Source organism: Zootoca vivipara, chromosome 1 (genome assembly GCF_965207765.1).
Source record: "Zootoca vivipara chromosome 1, rZooViv2.hap1.1, whole genome shotgun sequence".
In the NCBI taxonomy this organism is placed as follows: domain Eukaryota; kingdom Metazoa; phylum Chordata; class Lepidosauria; order Squamata; family Lacertidae; genus Zootoca; species Zootoca vivipara.
This window is the reverse complement of record NC_142582.1, coordinates 74669292-74686044: the sequence shown is the minus strand read 5'-3', so window position 1 is coordinate 74686044 and position 16753 is coordinate 74669292.

Sequence of the window (16753 nt, the reverse complement as noted above, 5' to 3'; positions counted from 1 at the left end):
GAGAAATTTAAATAACTGATTACAGGCAGAAATGGCCATCAGACTACTCAGTAAAAGTTTTTGCAAGTTAATTTTATCTTTGTCCAGTTTTGAATGCAATGGTGCAAGTCTGAATGCTAGCATGTGTGAATCTATAGTCAATTCACAGGATGCTTTAGATTATCTTAAGTCAGAGATGGAGAGCCTGTGGCTCTCCTGAGTTTATTTATTTACTTTTACTTATTTTAAAGCATTTCTAAACCACTTAATATTTAAAAATCTCTAGGCGGGAAATTAAAAGATGCCTGCTTCTTGGGAGAAAAGCAATGACAAACCTAGACAGCATCTTAAAAAGCAGAGACATCACCTTGCTGACAAAGGTCCGTATAGTTAAAGCTATGGTTTCCCCAGTAGTGATGTATGGAAGTGAGAGCTGGACCATAAAGAAGGCTGATCGCCGAAGAATTGATGCTTTTGAATTATGGTGCTGGAGGAGACTCTTGAGAGTCCCATGGACTGCAAGAAGATCAAACCTATCCATTCTGAAGGAAATCAGCCCTGAGTGCTCACTGGAAGGACAGATCGTGAAGCTGAGGCTCCAATACTTTGGCCACCTCATGAGAAGAGAAGACTCCCTGGAAAAGACCCTGATGTTGGGAAAGATTGAGGGCACTAGGAGAAGGGGACGACAGAGGATGAGATGGTTGGACAGTGTTGTCGAAGCTACCAACATGATTTTGACAAAACTACGGGAGGCAGTGGAAGACAGGAGTGCCTGGCGTGCTATGGTCCATGGGGTCACGAAGAGTCGGACACGACTAAACAACAACAACAACAGGCGGGATACAAAACTGCAACACCGAAACAATAAAACAGAGTTACCAACATATAAATCAGCAAAATGGTATAATAGCAATAGAATAAAATCAGAAATCCAGCAATAACAGGTCCAATCTTATGGGTCAAGGTAAGTCCAGGCAAAAATATGTGTCTGTACAAGATGCTGGTGAACCATATCTGGTTTAAATTTACCTTGAAGTCTCATTTCAAAAGCTGCAGATTGAAGCAATTTGGTGGAAAACCTGAGCAATTCTGTAGATGGATGGTCAGCACACACTGGATCAGATCTACAGAAAAGAACGAATGAAAATAATTTTACATGGTTCATTTGTTAAATGAATAATAAAGGGTACAATTTTAAAGCTTTTCGTAGGGAAAGATATGGTGACATTTCAGCACAAAGACTTGAAATTGCTTGTTCAAATGATGAGGAATATTTGAGCAAAGCAGGAAAGTCTGAGGACATCCATCAAAATCCTTTGACTGCACAAATTATGAAAAGAAACGCGACTGATTGCTGCCTTGTACAGACTTTGGCTGAATTCCTTCTGCAGATGCCAGAGATAACTTTTATAGGCATTGAAGATGGTATGATACCGTACTAGTGGCATTTCCCAGCTCATCTCTTAGTCCCAGCCTGAAGAGGTGTTCTACAGGTTTTCTACATTTTTGTAGAACCATAGAAATCATAGATTAGTAGAGTTGGAAGAGACCCGGCGGATCATCTAATCCAGTGATGGGCAACCTTTTGAGCTTCGTGTGTCAAAATTCGCCAAAAAACCGAGCATAACTTGGGTGGTGTGTCACTTCGAGAAAAAAACCATAATTTCACGATATTTATGCTTTAAATTGTAATATATAACTGTATTTAATAAACCAAAGACTAATTATTTAACCAAAACAAAATAAAAACCCCTTATTTATCACAAAGTGCCCAGAGTTGTTGAGCTTTTGGGGGGGAGCTGTTGACCAAAGTTTTGGAGGTTTCTTTGGGGGGTGCAAAAGTTGCTGCACTTTTTTTGGGGGAAAGAGAACATAAATAAATGATGAATAATACCTTCGCTGGAACTAACACGCAGCACCGACATAGTCTGCCAAAGCGCCAAAAAAACCCTAGAACCGGGCAACTACAGGTTGCATAAAGAGACTTCACAGTGCAAACAGATTGGCCTGCCCTCAATTTTTTACGTGGGTAAGATTATGTTTGCCATCCCAACCCAAACCCTTTTTGCTGTGAGACCCACTTGTTTCTTTAATGGGTTGTAAACCGCGTGCAATTATAAAATGTTTCATAGCTTCCAGACTGTCTTTGTCATGATGCTCTTGAGAATGAATAAAACAGATTTTTTCCTTGGCATCTAAATTGCTACATCTGGAGAGCTGACAATTAGAGGTATATATATCCTAATGAAACAACATGAAGGAGTCTGGCAGGACCTGCAAAAGTGACAGTCCATAGCTCTGCATGTTGCCTGGAAGGCAGGTTATTGTTGCGATATGTCATTTTGCTAGGTTAAACAAGTATTTAAGGATCCTATCTTGGGGAAACGGTTGGGGTTTTTTCCTTTGCACAGACATATGCTACAACTGCAGTGGCCATTTCACTTACTTTTTCTTTCTTTGACAGAAAATCCCCCTGGAAAATATTTGCTATGTTTTTTTCCTCCCTTGTTTGATGGCAGGCTTCAGACCTGATTTTAATTCTGTGTCATAATAAAGGCAATAGAGACTTTAAATAAAATCACGACGGATCCAAAAGTGGTGCTCCATCTGCTAGACTGTCACACAGGATATTATTCTTCAAAAGCAGAACATCTCTTGAGAGTCAGTAAAGCAAACTTGGGCACCAAAAGGGAAATTCAAGTGCTCACTGCTAGATGATGCAAGTATTGAGTACTCCTTGCAATAGTTTGCAGTAATGGGACCAATTCATCACATAAGTAAGTCAAGAAATCCCAAAGATTCCTGAACTTCTAAATAGTATTTCCTTACAGCAAAAACATTTGATGATCTCAGTGGAGATGCTCTGAAATTGATTCTGAAGCTACTGAACTGTAACATAGCATACTTCCAGAAAAAAGACAGATAAGCCATTTTTTTAAAAAAGCAACAACAATTCAATTAATAATAACAGATAGCAAGAATATAGCACCTGGAAATTGCTTTGTGTCCTGTTGTGATTTGAGCCTTGTGGCATCTATGGAGAGAGTGCAGCAGTTCCCAAATCTTGCTGCAGATTAAACCCCCACATAGGCCCCTGTGTGTTTTTAAAACACACAAAAACTTTTGAATTCACTAAACTCAGGAAAAGATGATAGTTACATTCCAGTGTGGTAGACCCAGACCATTATCACGGTATGTGGAGTTTTGATCAGACACACTTCTTTGGGTGTTCTTTCAGATTGTTTGGTACTCATTCATCCAAGATGGCTGCTGCTAGTTGGGACTGGTAGGGGGGAAAGCAGGGAAGCCAAAAGTAGGTGGAACTGGAGTCAATCAGAGGCAGAACCAACTAATTCTAGCTTTGTCCCCATCCTCCTTCTGCTGAGGTCTACAAAGGCAACATTGAGACACTGAGTTTCTCCCAACTCTGCCTAGAGAAAGCATAAAGACTGCGCGAATGAGTAATCACATAAATCTAGTGCTGGGCAAACTCTTATTGGCTCTATTCAGAATCAGCTTAGCAATGACAACCCTCCTCAGTCAATGCCTGGAAAAAAGCAACAATGTTTTTTCCTGGCAATAGCTGGTGCATACAAATTGATAGTGCCACACATGCATATCATGTTGTTCCCCTGTAAATTATAGTTTTAACTATTATACTCAGCTGTTTGAAAATTCACCCCTTTTCCCAAAGCGAACATATCTGGGAATGAAAAGTTAGATATATATGAATGGGGTACAGGAACAACATAAAAAGAATAGAACTGCAAAACACAATCCAACAAATGGACCTAAATAGAGAAGATACCTCCCAAATAAAAGGATACATTTATTGGGCATGTGATCCGGTAACACAGTTCAGTAGTGGGGATAAACATTAAAGGCCACTGTAGTTTCAAAGAAAATAGAGAGTTTAACTTTAAAGAGATTTTTCACATGTGTCTACAAAGATGCAGGCCAGTCTGCTGGGTGTCATGTGAAGAAACTTATTACCATCTCACTTTGCATTTTGAACTGGAGGAAAAGTTGGGAGGAGGGGGTGAGTAAATATTCACAATATTTATTTATATTTCTTTAGCAAAATCAATATATTGCCAGATCGTAATAAAACCTCTGAATGGTTTCTTAGGCAGTACAGCTATATGTGACAAGATGGGTGATTTTGTATTCTGAGTAAGTTGATGCTAACTCTGGCGGCAACACTACATAAGAACTTAACAGAGCCTACTGGATCAGGTCAATCTAGTGAAACATCCTGTTCTGACTGTGGCTGACCTGTGGAAACCCTGCAAACAGGACCTGAGCATAAGAACACTCTCCAGTCCAAGCATGGAAGCTGAGCATTGCCTCCACAACCTGAGAAGGCAGAGCATAACGTTACATAATCATGGCTAGTTGCCATTGATCACCACCACCCTACATAGGTTATACTCTTAGTTCTTAGGGATGTGCAGTTGGGGTGAAATATTTCTGCTTTCATTTAGTTTGTCTTTCTAAAGGCCAGCTTAATTTAGTTTCACCTTAGTTTCATTCCACATTAAGCTCAGGTCTGCAGGTACTCAAGGCCACTCTGCTGCTGAAACTAAGCAGATCTGGGGATGATCAATGCCTGGCTTGAGGACTGTCTGGGAACCTCATGTACATTCCCTTGGTTTCCATGAAAGCCAGCATTGTGCAGTGATTAGAGCAGGGGTCAGCAAACTTTTTCAGCAGGGGGCCAGCTCACTGTCCCTCAGACCTTGTGGGGGGGGCAGACTATATTTTGGAAAAAATAATAATGAATGAATTCCTATGCCCCACAAATAACCCAGAGATGCATTTTAAATAAAAGGACACATTCTACTCATGTAAAAACACGCTGATTCCCGGACCGTCCACGGGCTGGACTGAGAAGGCGATTTGGCCGGATCCGGCCCCCGGGCCTTAGTTTACCTAGTCTGCCTAGAGTGACAGACTAGGACCTGAGAGACTGGATTTGAATCCCCACTCGATCATGAAGCTTATCAAGTGACCTTGGGCCAGTCACTCACTCTCAGCCTAACCTACCTCACAGGGTTATTGTGGGGATTAAATGAGGAAGGCGAGACTCATGTAAGATCCATGGAGAAAGTGGTTGGATATAAATGCCATTAAAAACATGAATAAATACACGATGGACAAAAGGTAAGACATAAATGTATTAAATGAATTTTACATTATTGTCACATTATTTTTTTAAGGAAACATTGCACTGGAAGTTTAGTGATACAGTTTCTTTTTCCCCCATGGCAACTGGCAGCTGTGCTGAGCTTGTAAAAGGCCTTTCGCATATGTTACTGAGCACTCCTCTGAAGGCAACAACATTTGGATACTTGAAAATTTAAACACTCTATATAGTTTCCTTAAAAAAAATCTGTATACACTTGGGCAGGTTAAAAAGTGTGTAGAAACTGAACATGTAAATGCAGTAGAGGTGCAGGGCAAGAGTAGCTACTGAAAGGTTTAGAAAGGCAAAAGATAAAGGTCCATTTAAAATCAGACTTCGGATAATGCTGGAGGTTCCTGTGATACAAGCCATCTGCAGCTTGATTTCAACTATATTGAACAGTGATAAGACAGGCATCCTGCAGAGGGATTTAGCATGCCCAAAGGACCCTAAAACCAAAGCATGAGGGAAGCTTTTGTTGGTATATAAATGAGAATTTCCTGGATGCCAAGTTCGAGGTTTGGGGCAAGTACTCTTTGGTGAGAGAACCCCAGCAGAGATCTAAAATCACAAAACATAAAGCAAAGTAAAAAGAGGCTGTTAAACCTTTAAAATATGCCCTTGTGAGTTCCAAAACTTCTGTTTCCCCCTAGCATAGAAAAATGCCAAATGTTTGGTAAGTTAAAAATGGTTTACTTACGAAGTCTCCAGTAGTCAGATTCATGGGCTTTCCCATTCAGCATTCAGAAAAAGTTGTAAAACTTGGTTTAGTTGCAAAGTGGTTAAAGTTCCTCAATTATTGGTATAGGAACTCGATAATTGCTTGTGAGAACCATATGGTCTGAGCTTGGAGCAACCAACTCAGCCCTCACATCATAGCTGCCAAGTTTTCCCTTTTCTCGCGAGGAAGCCTATTTAGCATAAGGAAAAATCCCTTAAAAAAAGGGATAACTTGGCAGCTATGCCTCACATGTTGAGCTTCTCAGGTACCGGTAGGCTGAGTTGGAACAAAGGCTTGATAACCTAGGGGACATCTTACTCTATGGTGTTAATCCCTCCATGCATTAATTAGACTTAAGCATATTGATTATAATCTTTTTATGCCGAGTTTGTCACTGCATGCCTCTCCTTTTGCAAATGACCCCTTGACCCTTTACGTGGCAGAAATGCCACCTACGAAGGAAAACAAAATTGAATTATAATATTACTAATGCATTTTTAAGGATTAATTTAAGACATTTGCATACCACTTAATTAAGCCCATTTCTCAGTGGTGTACATAAAAAAAATGCACAGAAAATGAGATAATGAAACAATAAAAAATTATAACGCCAATCATAATGTAAAATATAATAAAAGCACATTCAACATGCGAATGGCACTGAAAGGTTTTCTGCAACTTGGGTTTTTAGGGTAAATGTTATTCCTTGATTGGTAGTGCAAATACATGTAAGTCTTTAATTTTTAATCTTCTGTGAGTACTTAGAAGTCAGTACATTAAGTACGCTAAAACCCGAATGGTGAAATCATAGCGGCTTCTTCTTAGGAAACCCAAGGGACTTCTTCAGTTTTCATTTCTATGTTAAGCCACTCTCCATTCAACAACTCTTACAGCACATTATCATGAATATCCCTCTCCATCTTTTCATCTATCAAGACTTCTTCTACAACTGTACCATTATCTGAGCAGCAAATAAACCTTGCTCTATTTTTACTCTTTGAAATCAAAAGGGTGATGGTTGGCTTGAAGCCCAAAAGTTGATGGGAGATAACTGCTCAATAGTTTGACTACAGTGCTACTTCTTGTTACCTCTGTGTGAATCCACCAAAGTTGAAATTGTATTTTCTTCAAGATTACATTTAGTCATTCATTTCAAGCTGCATGAGAACTGAATACTGTACATAAAACCCCACCCCTTTTCATGCTTTAAGCTTAATAAAAGAAGATTTTTGTGTGTGTGTTCCAACAGTAAGAACTATTGATTAAAGCAAGTGGGTAGAAGTCTTTGACTGCATCCAAACTGAGTTGAGATCATTCAAAAACTGTTTAAGAGAGACAACATCGAACATATGAAAAGAACCCATTTATATTCGCCAGGGTGGGGGGGTGGGGGGTGGGAATCAAAGTGAAGGCTGAAGCTCAGGCATTAACTTGGAGCTGTGTTGCCAGACCTTTGTGAAGCAGGAGTTCAGTTCTAAGCTTCTGAAGTCTTAATGCTTTCCTTGGAAACCATTGCACTTATGCAAACTCACAGTCCACAATCTGTCAGAGAGTTAGGTATGCTTCACACCATTAAAATATCTGAGATTAGGTGTGCTTAATTCTCCATTGGACTGTGGCCTGGATTTTCTGTGTCATGATCACTATTAAAATCTAAGTACTCTTGTCTTGTTATTAATTTTTTCTTGAGCACCAATATATCCTTGAATTTTGTATGAAGAAAAAAAAATAGATGGCTGCCCTCACACGCCCATGGTGGCAGCCCCCCCCCCTCCATATGATGATAAAAGGTGCCTGGCTATATCTTTGTTTTCCTGATACAAAGTTCATTAGCAGGATGATACATCATCACATCAATTCTTTCCATGGACACACTATGCCATGTGTTAAGCCTGGGCCTAGGCAGCTCTCTTCTGCATGTTTAGAAGATATGGAAGGAGCAATCAAGGATGTTCAAGTAAGATATAGCCCTTTTCCCTTTTTTTCTGAAATCTTCACTTCAGTAACTTTTCTTTCCCAAGATCACTTCCCCTGCCCAGGGATGGACTTTGATAATATGGCACCCTGAGCGAGGACAAAATTTGGCAACCCTCAAATATTTCCTATTTTCACAATAATACATTTTTTGGTACAGTTGCCTTCTTATGGATCTTCTCAGTAGGTACCCATATAAATAGTTGTTGTTGTTGTCTTGCACCCCCTCTGTGTGGAGCAACTGGTGGTGGAGGTCGTCACTGAGGGGTGTGTGTGACAAAATGACAAAAATATGAGTTAAAAAAAATAGGGAAAAAATGGGCTCATGAAACTTTTTAGTTCAGTCAACAAACGCAATGAAACATGGCTGGCACTGGGCGCCACATCATGGGGGCTGGCACTTACTGCGGGGCCTGCAATGTGCTTGAGCCACACGTCCCTCCTGGGAGTGACATGGTGGCTTGGGCGCTTGCAGGCTCCGCATTGCCTGAAACGGCAGCGTGGGCCTTGTGTCTGCCCACTGCCTCTCCCTCAGCTGCCCTACAGCTGAGGGGGAGGCTGCAGAGAGGCTCCACGCAGCCCGCCCTGCCCCCACGGGCGACTCGCCCCACCCCCAGCTGCAGGATGCGCACACCGCACTGGGCACCCGAGCAGCTAGCTACGCCACTGGGAGCAACTGCCTGTACCACACTGAACCTGGCGCTGCCCTGCTGCTTATGCAATAACTTGGACATCTATGCTTTTTCTTTTCACATGAGATCCCAGTCAGATGGAAAGAAAAATAAGTGACCGAATCACAATTTATCTTTCTATGCTGCTATGCTTTCACATCATCCAAAAGAAATGATCTTGTATATACAGTACCAATGCATGAAAAAGTGATTGGTGAATGAGGACTAATTCTCTAGATATATGATGGGATTATTTTTTTAAAAATCCACCCATTAGTATATGCAAATAGGCCTTGAAAAATTATTAGCGTCTTTTTGCAAGGTGATTAAAAATCAAATCTATTTCTTCCATCACCCCTGCAAGTGAACTCATGCTTTTATACAGATGATTGTCTTTATCACTTTTCTGCAGAGAAGAGAAGATCAAAGCCATTCTTTGTGTTTCTCATCTTTAGACAAAGAACGCAAGACATAAAGCATTCCTATTAATTCTGCATGTGTTTGGTGACAAGGTGCTTCCATTGCATTCCTTACTGTTCATTAGGTGCCACCCATTCCTATTAGAGGGGGAAATACAAATAGAAAGGACGGTAAGATAAATCTTCTCTTCCATGAAGTCACGTTTTAGACTTCCATTCCCAATTACAATAATAGAAACAACCTCAGCAGTTTCATAACACCAATTTTAGGTTTTCATTGTGTGCTTTTGAAGTGGGAATGAAACTTTAATCATACAAAAGCACAACAGAACCCTCATATTGTGCTGTGAATGGTTCCTTTTGTGAGGTTTCTCAACATGATGCTGTTCTCCCCTCCCCCCAGGATACTCAAAGAGTGATATCATTCCCAATTAAACTGGGCTACTTTGTAAGGTCATGGTGACCTTTAATTATTTTCTGAAACTGATTCATCATAGGAGTGCCGGGCACCTCAGGCACCCATTTAGGTAGTAAATTGCAGTGTTGAAAAGTGTAGGAAATAAGCACCAGTAGAATTTTGACTAAGCTACGGTAAACCACATAATTAACAGTAAGGATAAGCAACTACAACCTATGGTCCGGGGGTCAGATCGCCTTCTCAATCCCGCCCGCAGACGGTCCGGGAATCAGCGTGTTTTTACATTAGTAGAATGTGTCCTTTTATTTAAAATGCATCTCTGGGTTATTTGTGGGGCCTGGTGTTTGTACATGAGTAGAATGTGTGCTTTTATTTAAAATGCATCTCTGGGTTATTTGTGGGGCATAGGAATTTGTTCACCCCCCCCCCCAATATATAGATAGATGATAGATAGATAGATAGATAGATAGATAGATAGATAGATAGATAGATAGATAGTCTGGTCCCCCACATGGTCTGAGGGACAATGGACTGGTCCATGGCTGAAAAAGGTTGCTGACCCCTGAACTACAATGTAGAACAGACAAGTTACATCCTTAAAAGCAAATAATGATTGACTTTTCCTTTGCCAAAGGAAGAGCCCAGGGATGGCTGGTGTTGACAGCTAGATGAGGGTACTGAGACATACTGCTAAGCCATACACATCCTTTTTATAAAGAGGAACTTAGAAGTACTGGATACATTTTTTTATTACTGCACATAAATACAGTGGAATTGTTATAATTCATAAAGGTGAAGAAAGACAAGCATTTCAAGTGTGGTGGAAGTGACCCGAACATACATTCTTTTGGCGTAGAAAGCAAATGCCACAGAATGCAGTGAATATGTCAAACTTTATAATATATATGTCTATATATTTCTCTCATATCAGCAGGCTAACTCCAGGCAAGATAGGCAAGGGCAGTTCAAACAGAGAAAAGCTGTGTGAAAGCATTTCCCCCCAGAGATCAGGCAAAAACTGGTCCATGGAGAACTCCAATGGGTGAAGCGCTGTTCTACAAATGTTGCTGGTGGAAGATGTTGTCATAGCAAAGAACAAAGCAGAAGACTTATGTAGGCTGACAAGTAGGGTTGTGTGTTAGGCTCTATCTCTCTAATAAAAGATTCTTGTCTAATTTTAGTCTTTCAATTTTGTGAGGCTGGGGTGACAATGGTAGTGCAAGGGACTCATCCTCTGTCCGAGGATGGTATGAAGACTGTCCTCTCTTGCTAGGAGGGCCTCTGACAAAGTACTGGCAGCTTTCCACTGAGAAAGTGCCCTGAGTCCTCATCGGGACTACCAATGTCTGCTAGTCACAATAGCTATCATATTTAGTATGCCTCTAAAGACCAGTTGTTGAAGAACAAGAGTGGAAGAGTCCTACTGAGCTTGTGGGCTTTCCATAGATGCCTGGTTGGCTATTATGGTTGGTAGGATTCAGAAGGCTGCTCTTATTTTAATGATTTATTCTGCAGATGAAGACCAAATCTCACACAGTACAAAGCTCTGTGTGGCCTATTGTGATCAAGGTCTGTGGTTCTGCTTTGTGTATGAGTCACTCTTCCACAAGCACTCGCAATTGTGCTGTCACAAGCAAACCCTGCCATTAGATATTAACCTTGAACATGCGGCACTCTGCTAGGTTTTTCTTTTTCTTTTTGAGCAATAGCCTTAAGTGTTTGTATTATTCCACTCACAATAGAAATGCCTGGACAGATTCCCACTGCTTCCATATGTGAAAAGTTTCATTAAATGGCAAATAAAACCTGAAGGTTAAAGTCTTTTCAAAGAAACTGTAAGCATTATGCAGGCACAGTGTCAGATTTCTTTCCGGGAGCCTGGGCAACTTTGCTTTGGTGAAATGTAGTAAAATTCCAGGCAAAACCGATAGGGAAGGGCCCTGAGAGAACCAGGAAGCAGAACTGGCTGCGGGAAGAAAGTGAGCCAACTAGACAGGATATATGTCATGTGGTTTTTCTAAAAAGTAAATAGCAGCCATGGCAGGTAGGGGTGGGGTATAGATTGGGAACTTGGCTTAGATGAAGTGGCCTTCAGTCCTTTATTGCCACTCTGGTCTTGAATTGAATTAGCCTCCACCCACATGATGACTGAGAGGAGATCCACATGACTTCTCTGGGAATTGTAGTCGGTTAGGGATGCTGGGAACTGTGGCTCTGCGAGGGGTCTCTTGACAACTCGCAGCACTCTAAACCAACTACAGTTCCCAGGTGTGGGGTTTTTTGGGGGGTGGGGGGTGGGTGACCCATGATTGTTAAAATTGTATAAGAGTGCTTTCAATAGATGGAACGGATGTGATGTAGTAACATTTTCGTACAGAAGGCCAATATATGTGCTCCCTTCCACCTGTTTAGTTCAATGGTTATTCTTGGTTATCATCAGACTAGAGGTTTAAAAGAAGGGTATTTCTTAATATAAAGTGTGATACGGTTGTGTGCAAAACAGATATGTGTGTTATCATTGAAGAAGTGAAAGGAAAGAAGTCAGAGAGCCATCTTTAAAAAGTCATCTTTCTAAATAAACAGAGATTACAAGACGAACTCCTCTGACAGCAGAACTCCTATAACTACTAAACAGATTCTACCATTACTACCAGACGTTGCGTTTAGGGTGCAGTTCTGTTTACTGAATCAACATAAGATGGCAATTGTGCCAGCAGCAGATGGAAATCAATATATTTATGCGCATTTTTGCAAAACAACAACAACCTCAACTCTCTCAAGAAATGGTTTCTTACTCCTCCCCAAGGAACTGATTAACACTATGCATGCTTTTCAGAGTACTTAATATTTTCAAAAGAACAACATTTGAAGGCAAATTAGTTGCCTGCTTGAAGATCTCCCATTTGTCACTTGTATTTATAATCCGCTTCAGTGTTTCAAACTTCAGTCAAGGACTTGGATCATGTAAGTCAGAAATCCATGCAGGGGAGAAATAAAGAAACAATGCCGCAATTCAATCGTAGGCTGCTTATTTGTCTTTCAAATAAATAGGTATTTTAATCTCATATTTGAAGTTGCTATTCAAATGTTTCATTGGTTCTCTAAGGAATAGGTTTTTTAAATTTTGGGAATGTGTCATCCTAAGGCAGAGGTGGGGCACTTGTCATCTGTGGGCTATTTAGGCCCACCAGGCATCCTCATTTGTTAGTTCGGACCAAGCCACGTACACCTGCCTTATACCTAACATTATATGTGACTAGTCTCATTCAGCCCGTTAAGAAAACGGGCGCTAGAGATGCAATGGGGCTGCGGCCTTACCTCCCTTTCTGCGCTCCGCCGTGGGGCGCGCCGGGAATGCAATTAAACAAAGCGCTCTCCCGTCGTGCCCCGCGGCTGAGCGCAGAGAGGGAGGGAAGGCTGCGGCCCCGCCGCTCCTCCCACGGGCCAGGTAGGGTTGTCAGGAGGAGGCGGCGGCGGACCAAGATGGCGGCATCGGGCTCCGGGGCCGCGGCGGTGGGAGCCCGATGACGCCATCTTGGTCCGCCGCCACAGGGGGATGGGAGGCAGAGGGTTGGGGGGGGGAAAGAGCACGCGTGTGTGTACGTCCCGCCTCTTCGTCCAGGCCCTGTGTCCGTGGGGCACATGTGCATTAGCGCGGACACAGGGACTGGACGCAGAGACACAGGGACTTTATTATATAGGATGCCCATTGTGGGTCAGATGCAGCTGGGCCAAAGGAGCTTTGCACCCACCAGGCCCTGTACATAAGTTTTGCCAACTCTGCAATTGATAGTTAGGACTTGCAAAGTCCCATGTGTGGAGCTGCGTCCCTAAGGTCCCCAGACATTCGGGAGAACTTTCTGATGGTACAAAAGTCTGAAAGTAGAACAGGCTACCTCAGAAGGCTGGGCAATACAGGGATGGTACAGGCTGTTTGCTCATGACAGTTTAACATTGATGTGAAGCTTTCAGTGTATGTATGTTTTTCACATCATTCACAGAACACTGTACATCATTACAGTGGTACCTCGGTTTATGAACAGTCCCGTTTACAAACTATTCGGTTTACGAACTCCGCAAAACCGGAAGTACTGGTAGTGCTCCGATTTGCGAACTTTACCTCAGTCTACGAACAGAAGCCGAATGCTGGAAGGGCATGTCCCAGTTTGCGAACTTTACCTCAGTCTAAGAACAGAATCCAAACGGTGGAAGGGCACTGGCGGAGTTCATAAACCGAGGTACCACTGTTCAACAATGGACACAGTAGGAATAGCCCTTCTGTCTGCTCTGCAACCCCAATATGCTCCAGAGGGTTGAAGGACTCCCTCCAGAGCAACATGGGCAGGCATGACGGCTGCGGGAGAAATCACCTCCATCACTTTCCATTCACAGAAGCCTCCGCTGAAGAAAAGCACCTTCCATGAGCAACAAAGTGAATTGCTGGGATGCATCTTCCTTCTTTCTTATTTAAATTCCTCAACCTCAAATCCCATTTTCTCAACAGTTTTGTAAATAAAATATTGCAAGCTTTCTCCCTTGAACCGGCTTGATCCTGGACTGGCCTGAACTGGAGGTGACTATATTTGAGACCTCCAACATATTATAGAACTAATTGGCAACACTGCCAACTCCTTAAACCGTGTATGATTTTCATGACATGAAGACCAGTAAAAAATAAGGGACTCTTCAGTAGCCTGCCCAAATAAATGAGGCACCAGTTGCTGCTGCTGCAGCTAGAAGGCTGTGTGCTTGTAGAAATTTTATATAGTACATTGTAGTGAGCAGTCCTGCAGCACAGAGTGTCACCGTCTTTACTTATACTGAGATCTCATTAAACTCAATGGGCCAAATCCATCACTTTCACTCGGTTGCTATACATGGCCTGTACAATAATGGAACCTGTGAACTGAGGTAGTGGGCAATGGAAAGACTCCATCATGGAGCAATGAAATTGCACCAGAATAGTGTGGGGAAGCAATATATGTCATGGTAGATTGACTTCAGCTTCTTTGAATGACTCTAACTTTACTTGGTAAACTACACCTTTGAACTACATTAGAGGTGACAGACTAACAGAAGGGTTCTGTACCTGCAGATCTCTGTGCAGCAATACCAAGCACAGCTTTCCTTGATGGTTTATTGTGGAAAGGGCAAGAGAAATATTGCTCATTTCCAAACCCTTATTTTCTTCTAGGTGAATTTGATTCTGAGAGTTGGGAATAGAAAAGCAGATGTCCTCGTTTCTACTTGTCCACCTGGGCCCAGGGGAAATTTTCTACAAGGGAAGATCTGATTTAGGAGATACAAATTTTTAAAATAAAATAATATAATCATACATGTATACAAGCACACAATATAATTTTTTAATAAACAAACATTCACGTAATAAAATATTTGAATATTACACAATCGCACATTTTACCATTTTTACTATGTGAAATATTGGTATCAAAAAATCCACAATACTGGAAGATCCCAATACAAAAATAGAACAGTCAATTCATTAAAAATAGAAAGGTGGTTTCACATACAAAATCACAACTGGTGAACCAGAATATGAGTACAGCAGGATAATAAAAAAAATATTTCTCCAAGGAACACAAAGTCATTGAAATTGTACCCAAATCTCTCTAAAGGTAGTTCCAAACTAATCCAAGGCTGCAAACACTCGCAGCATTTTGTTCTAAACTCAAGGGAGAATGTGTACTTCCTACCAGGTATCCAGCCTGGGGAGGTAGTGGCCAGTTCCGAACTACCAGAGAGTCGCTCTGTGATCCAGGGGACTGCGTGCGACCACACAAAAGTCCCCCCCCCCGGATTAATGTGGGGAGCAGTCATTCTCAAAACAAAAGCTCACTGCAGATTGATTCTGTATTACCTGACAGTGTGAATATTTGAAAACAGATGTAGGAGGTCCTGGCAATGGGCTGGTTGTGCATCCATACCTGCCCAATGGCACGATGGGTGGACGTATGCCAAGATTGCAGCCTCTACTTCATTCACCCTCCCCAATCAAAGGGATAGACTGCAGGATCTAAGGATCTAGAATCAATCTGGATCATAACTAGCATGAGCACAAACAATTCTGGACTGAAAACTACTTTTTGTGTTATGAATGGGTTAGTGTGTGTGCAGTTCAAGGGTCTCTGTCTTAAATTCAGTGAGAGCCTAGCCTGCTGGCTGTTTTCAGAATATATTATCAAGGAGATAATATAAGACGCTTCCAAATGAAAAGGTTGCATGCAGTAAAATTTGCATATCCATAAAAGGTGGAAATGCCATTCTATAGGGATGGTAACCTTTCTCTCTCCTTATTGTTAACCTAAAAACAACAAGCTGGATAAAAGTCTTTAAAAATACATCTAAAACTTTGGAAGAGACATATACCGGTAACTGGCAACGGCAAGTGCATCTTTAAAACACTATTCTTGAAAGCTCACACTGAGAAGTCAAACCAAACAGTTTGCAGACTGTGAAGTTAGACCTTCCCTTTCATCTAATCTTGTGGGAGAGTAGTGTGATATGAAAATGGTCAAAGTTTACCCATTTGAGGGGCAGGAAGAAAATATCAGACAAGGGGAAGGGTACTTTCTACCCTTACACCAGATAAAGTGGGGGGGGGGGCGAGGGGAGAATAAGTCCATTTTTCCAAGGAGTGAAAAAGAAAGGAATTGATTTCCCTACTTCTTTTCTTTTTTATAAAAACCTAATTTATATTCATTTTAAAAACAATAAAACATGAAAATCAACCCTTTCAATCAATGCAAAACAATTCAGCAAAAAACAACAACAACACAAAGGAAGGGCAAAGATTGTTACACATAAATCACCCACTATTACTCAATCAAGTGGAAGATTTGAGTAAACAGCAAAACAAAATCTAGATTGCTGGCATTTCAAGTATGGCTGCCCTTCTTCTGTGGAAAAGCATTTCTATCAGCATTTTTCGGAAACAGTTGAAGACAGGTGGGTCTTTAGTTTGAGCGTCCACTTGTTAGGGTTTTAATCTTGTTTTTCTCAGGGCCATAAGAAAATATAGTAAACTAGCTGGCCCGGCCACACGTTGCTGTGGGTAATCCCTGTGGTTCCCCCCACCCTGTCCCGATCCATGACATATCCCGTCCCTCCTCCCTCCAACCTCCTGGCTCATCCCTGTGTTTCGGTAGGATACCCTTCCCTCTGTTTTCCCCAGGGAGTATTGTCCCCTCCCCCTGTATCTCCATGCATTGGCCCCTGCGCACGCATCGTGAACATTTTTATATATTTAGATTAAATTTTTTTGAAATAAGAACACGAGAAGCAGAAGTTGTTATTGTTTTATTTTATTTTATTTTTGGGGTTGTCATTTATTTTGGTGGGTATTGTATGATTTGGGCGTTGTTG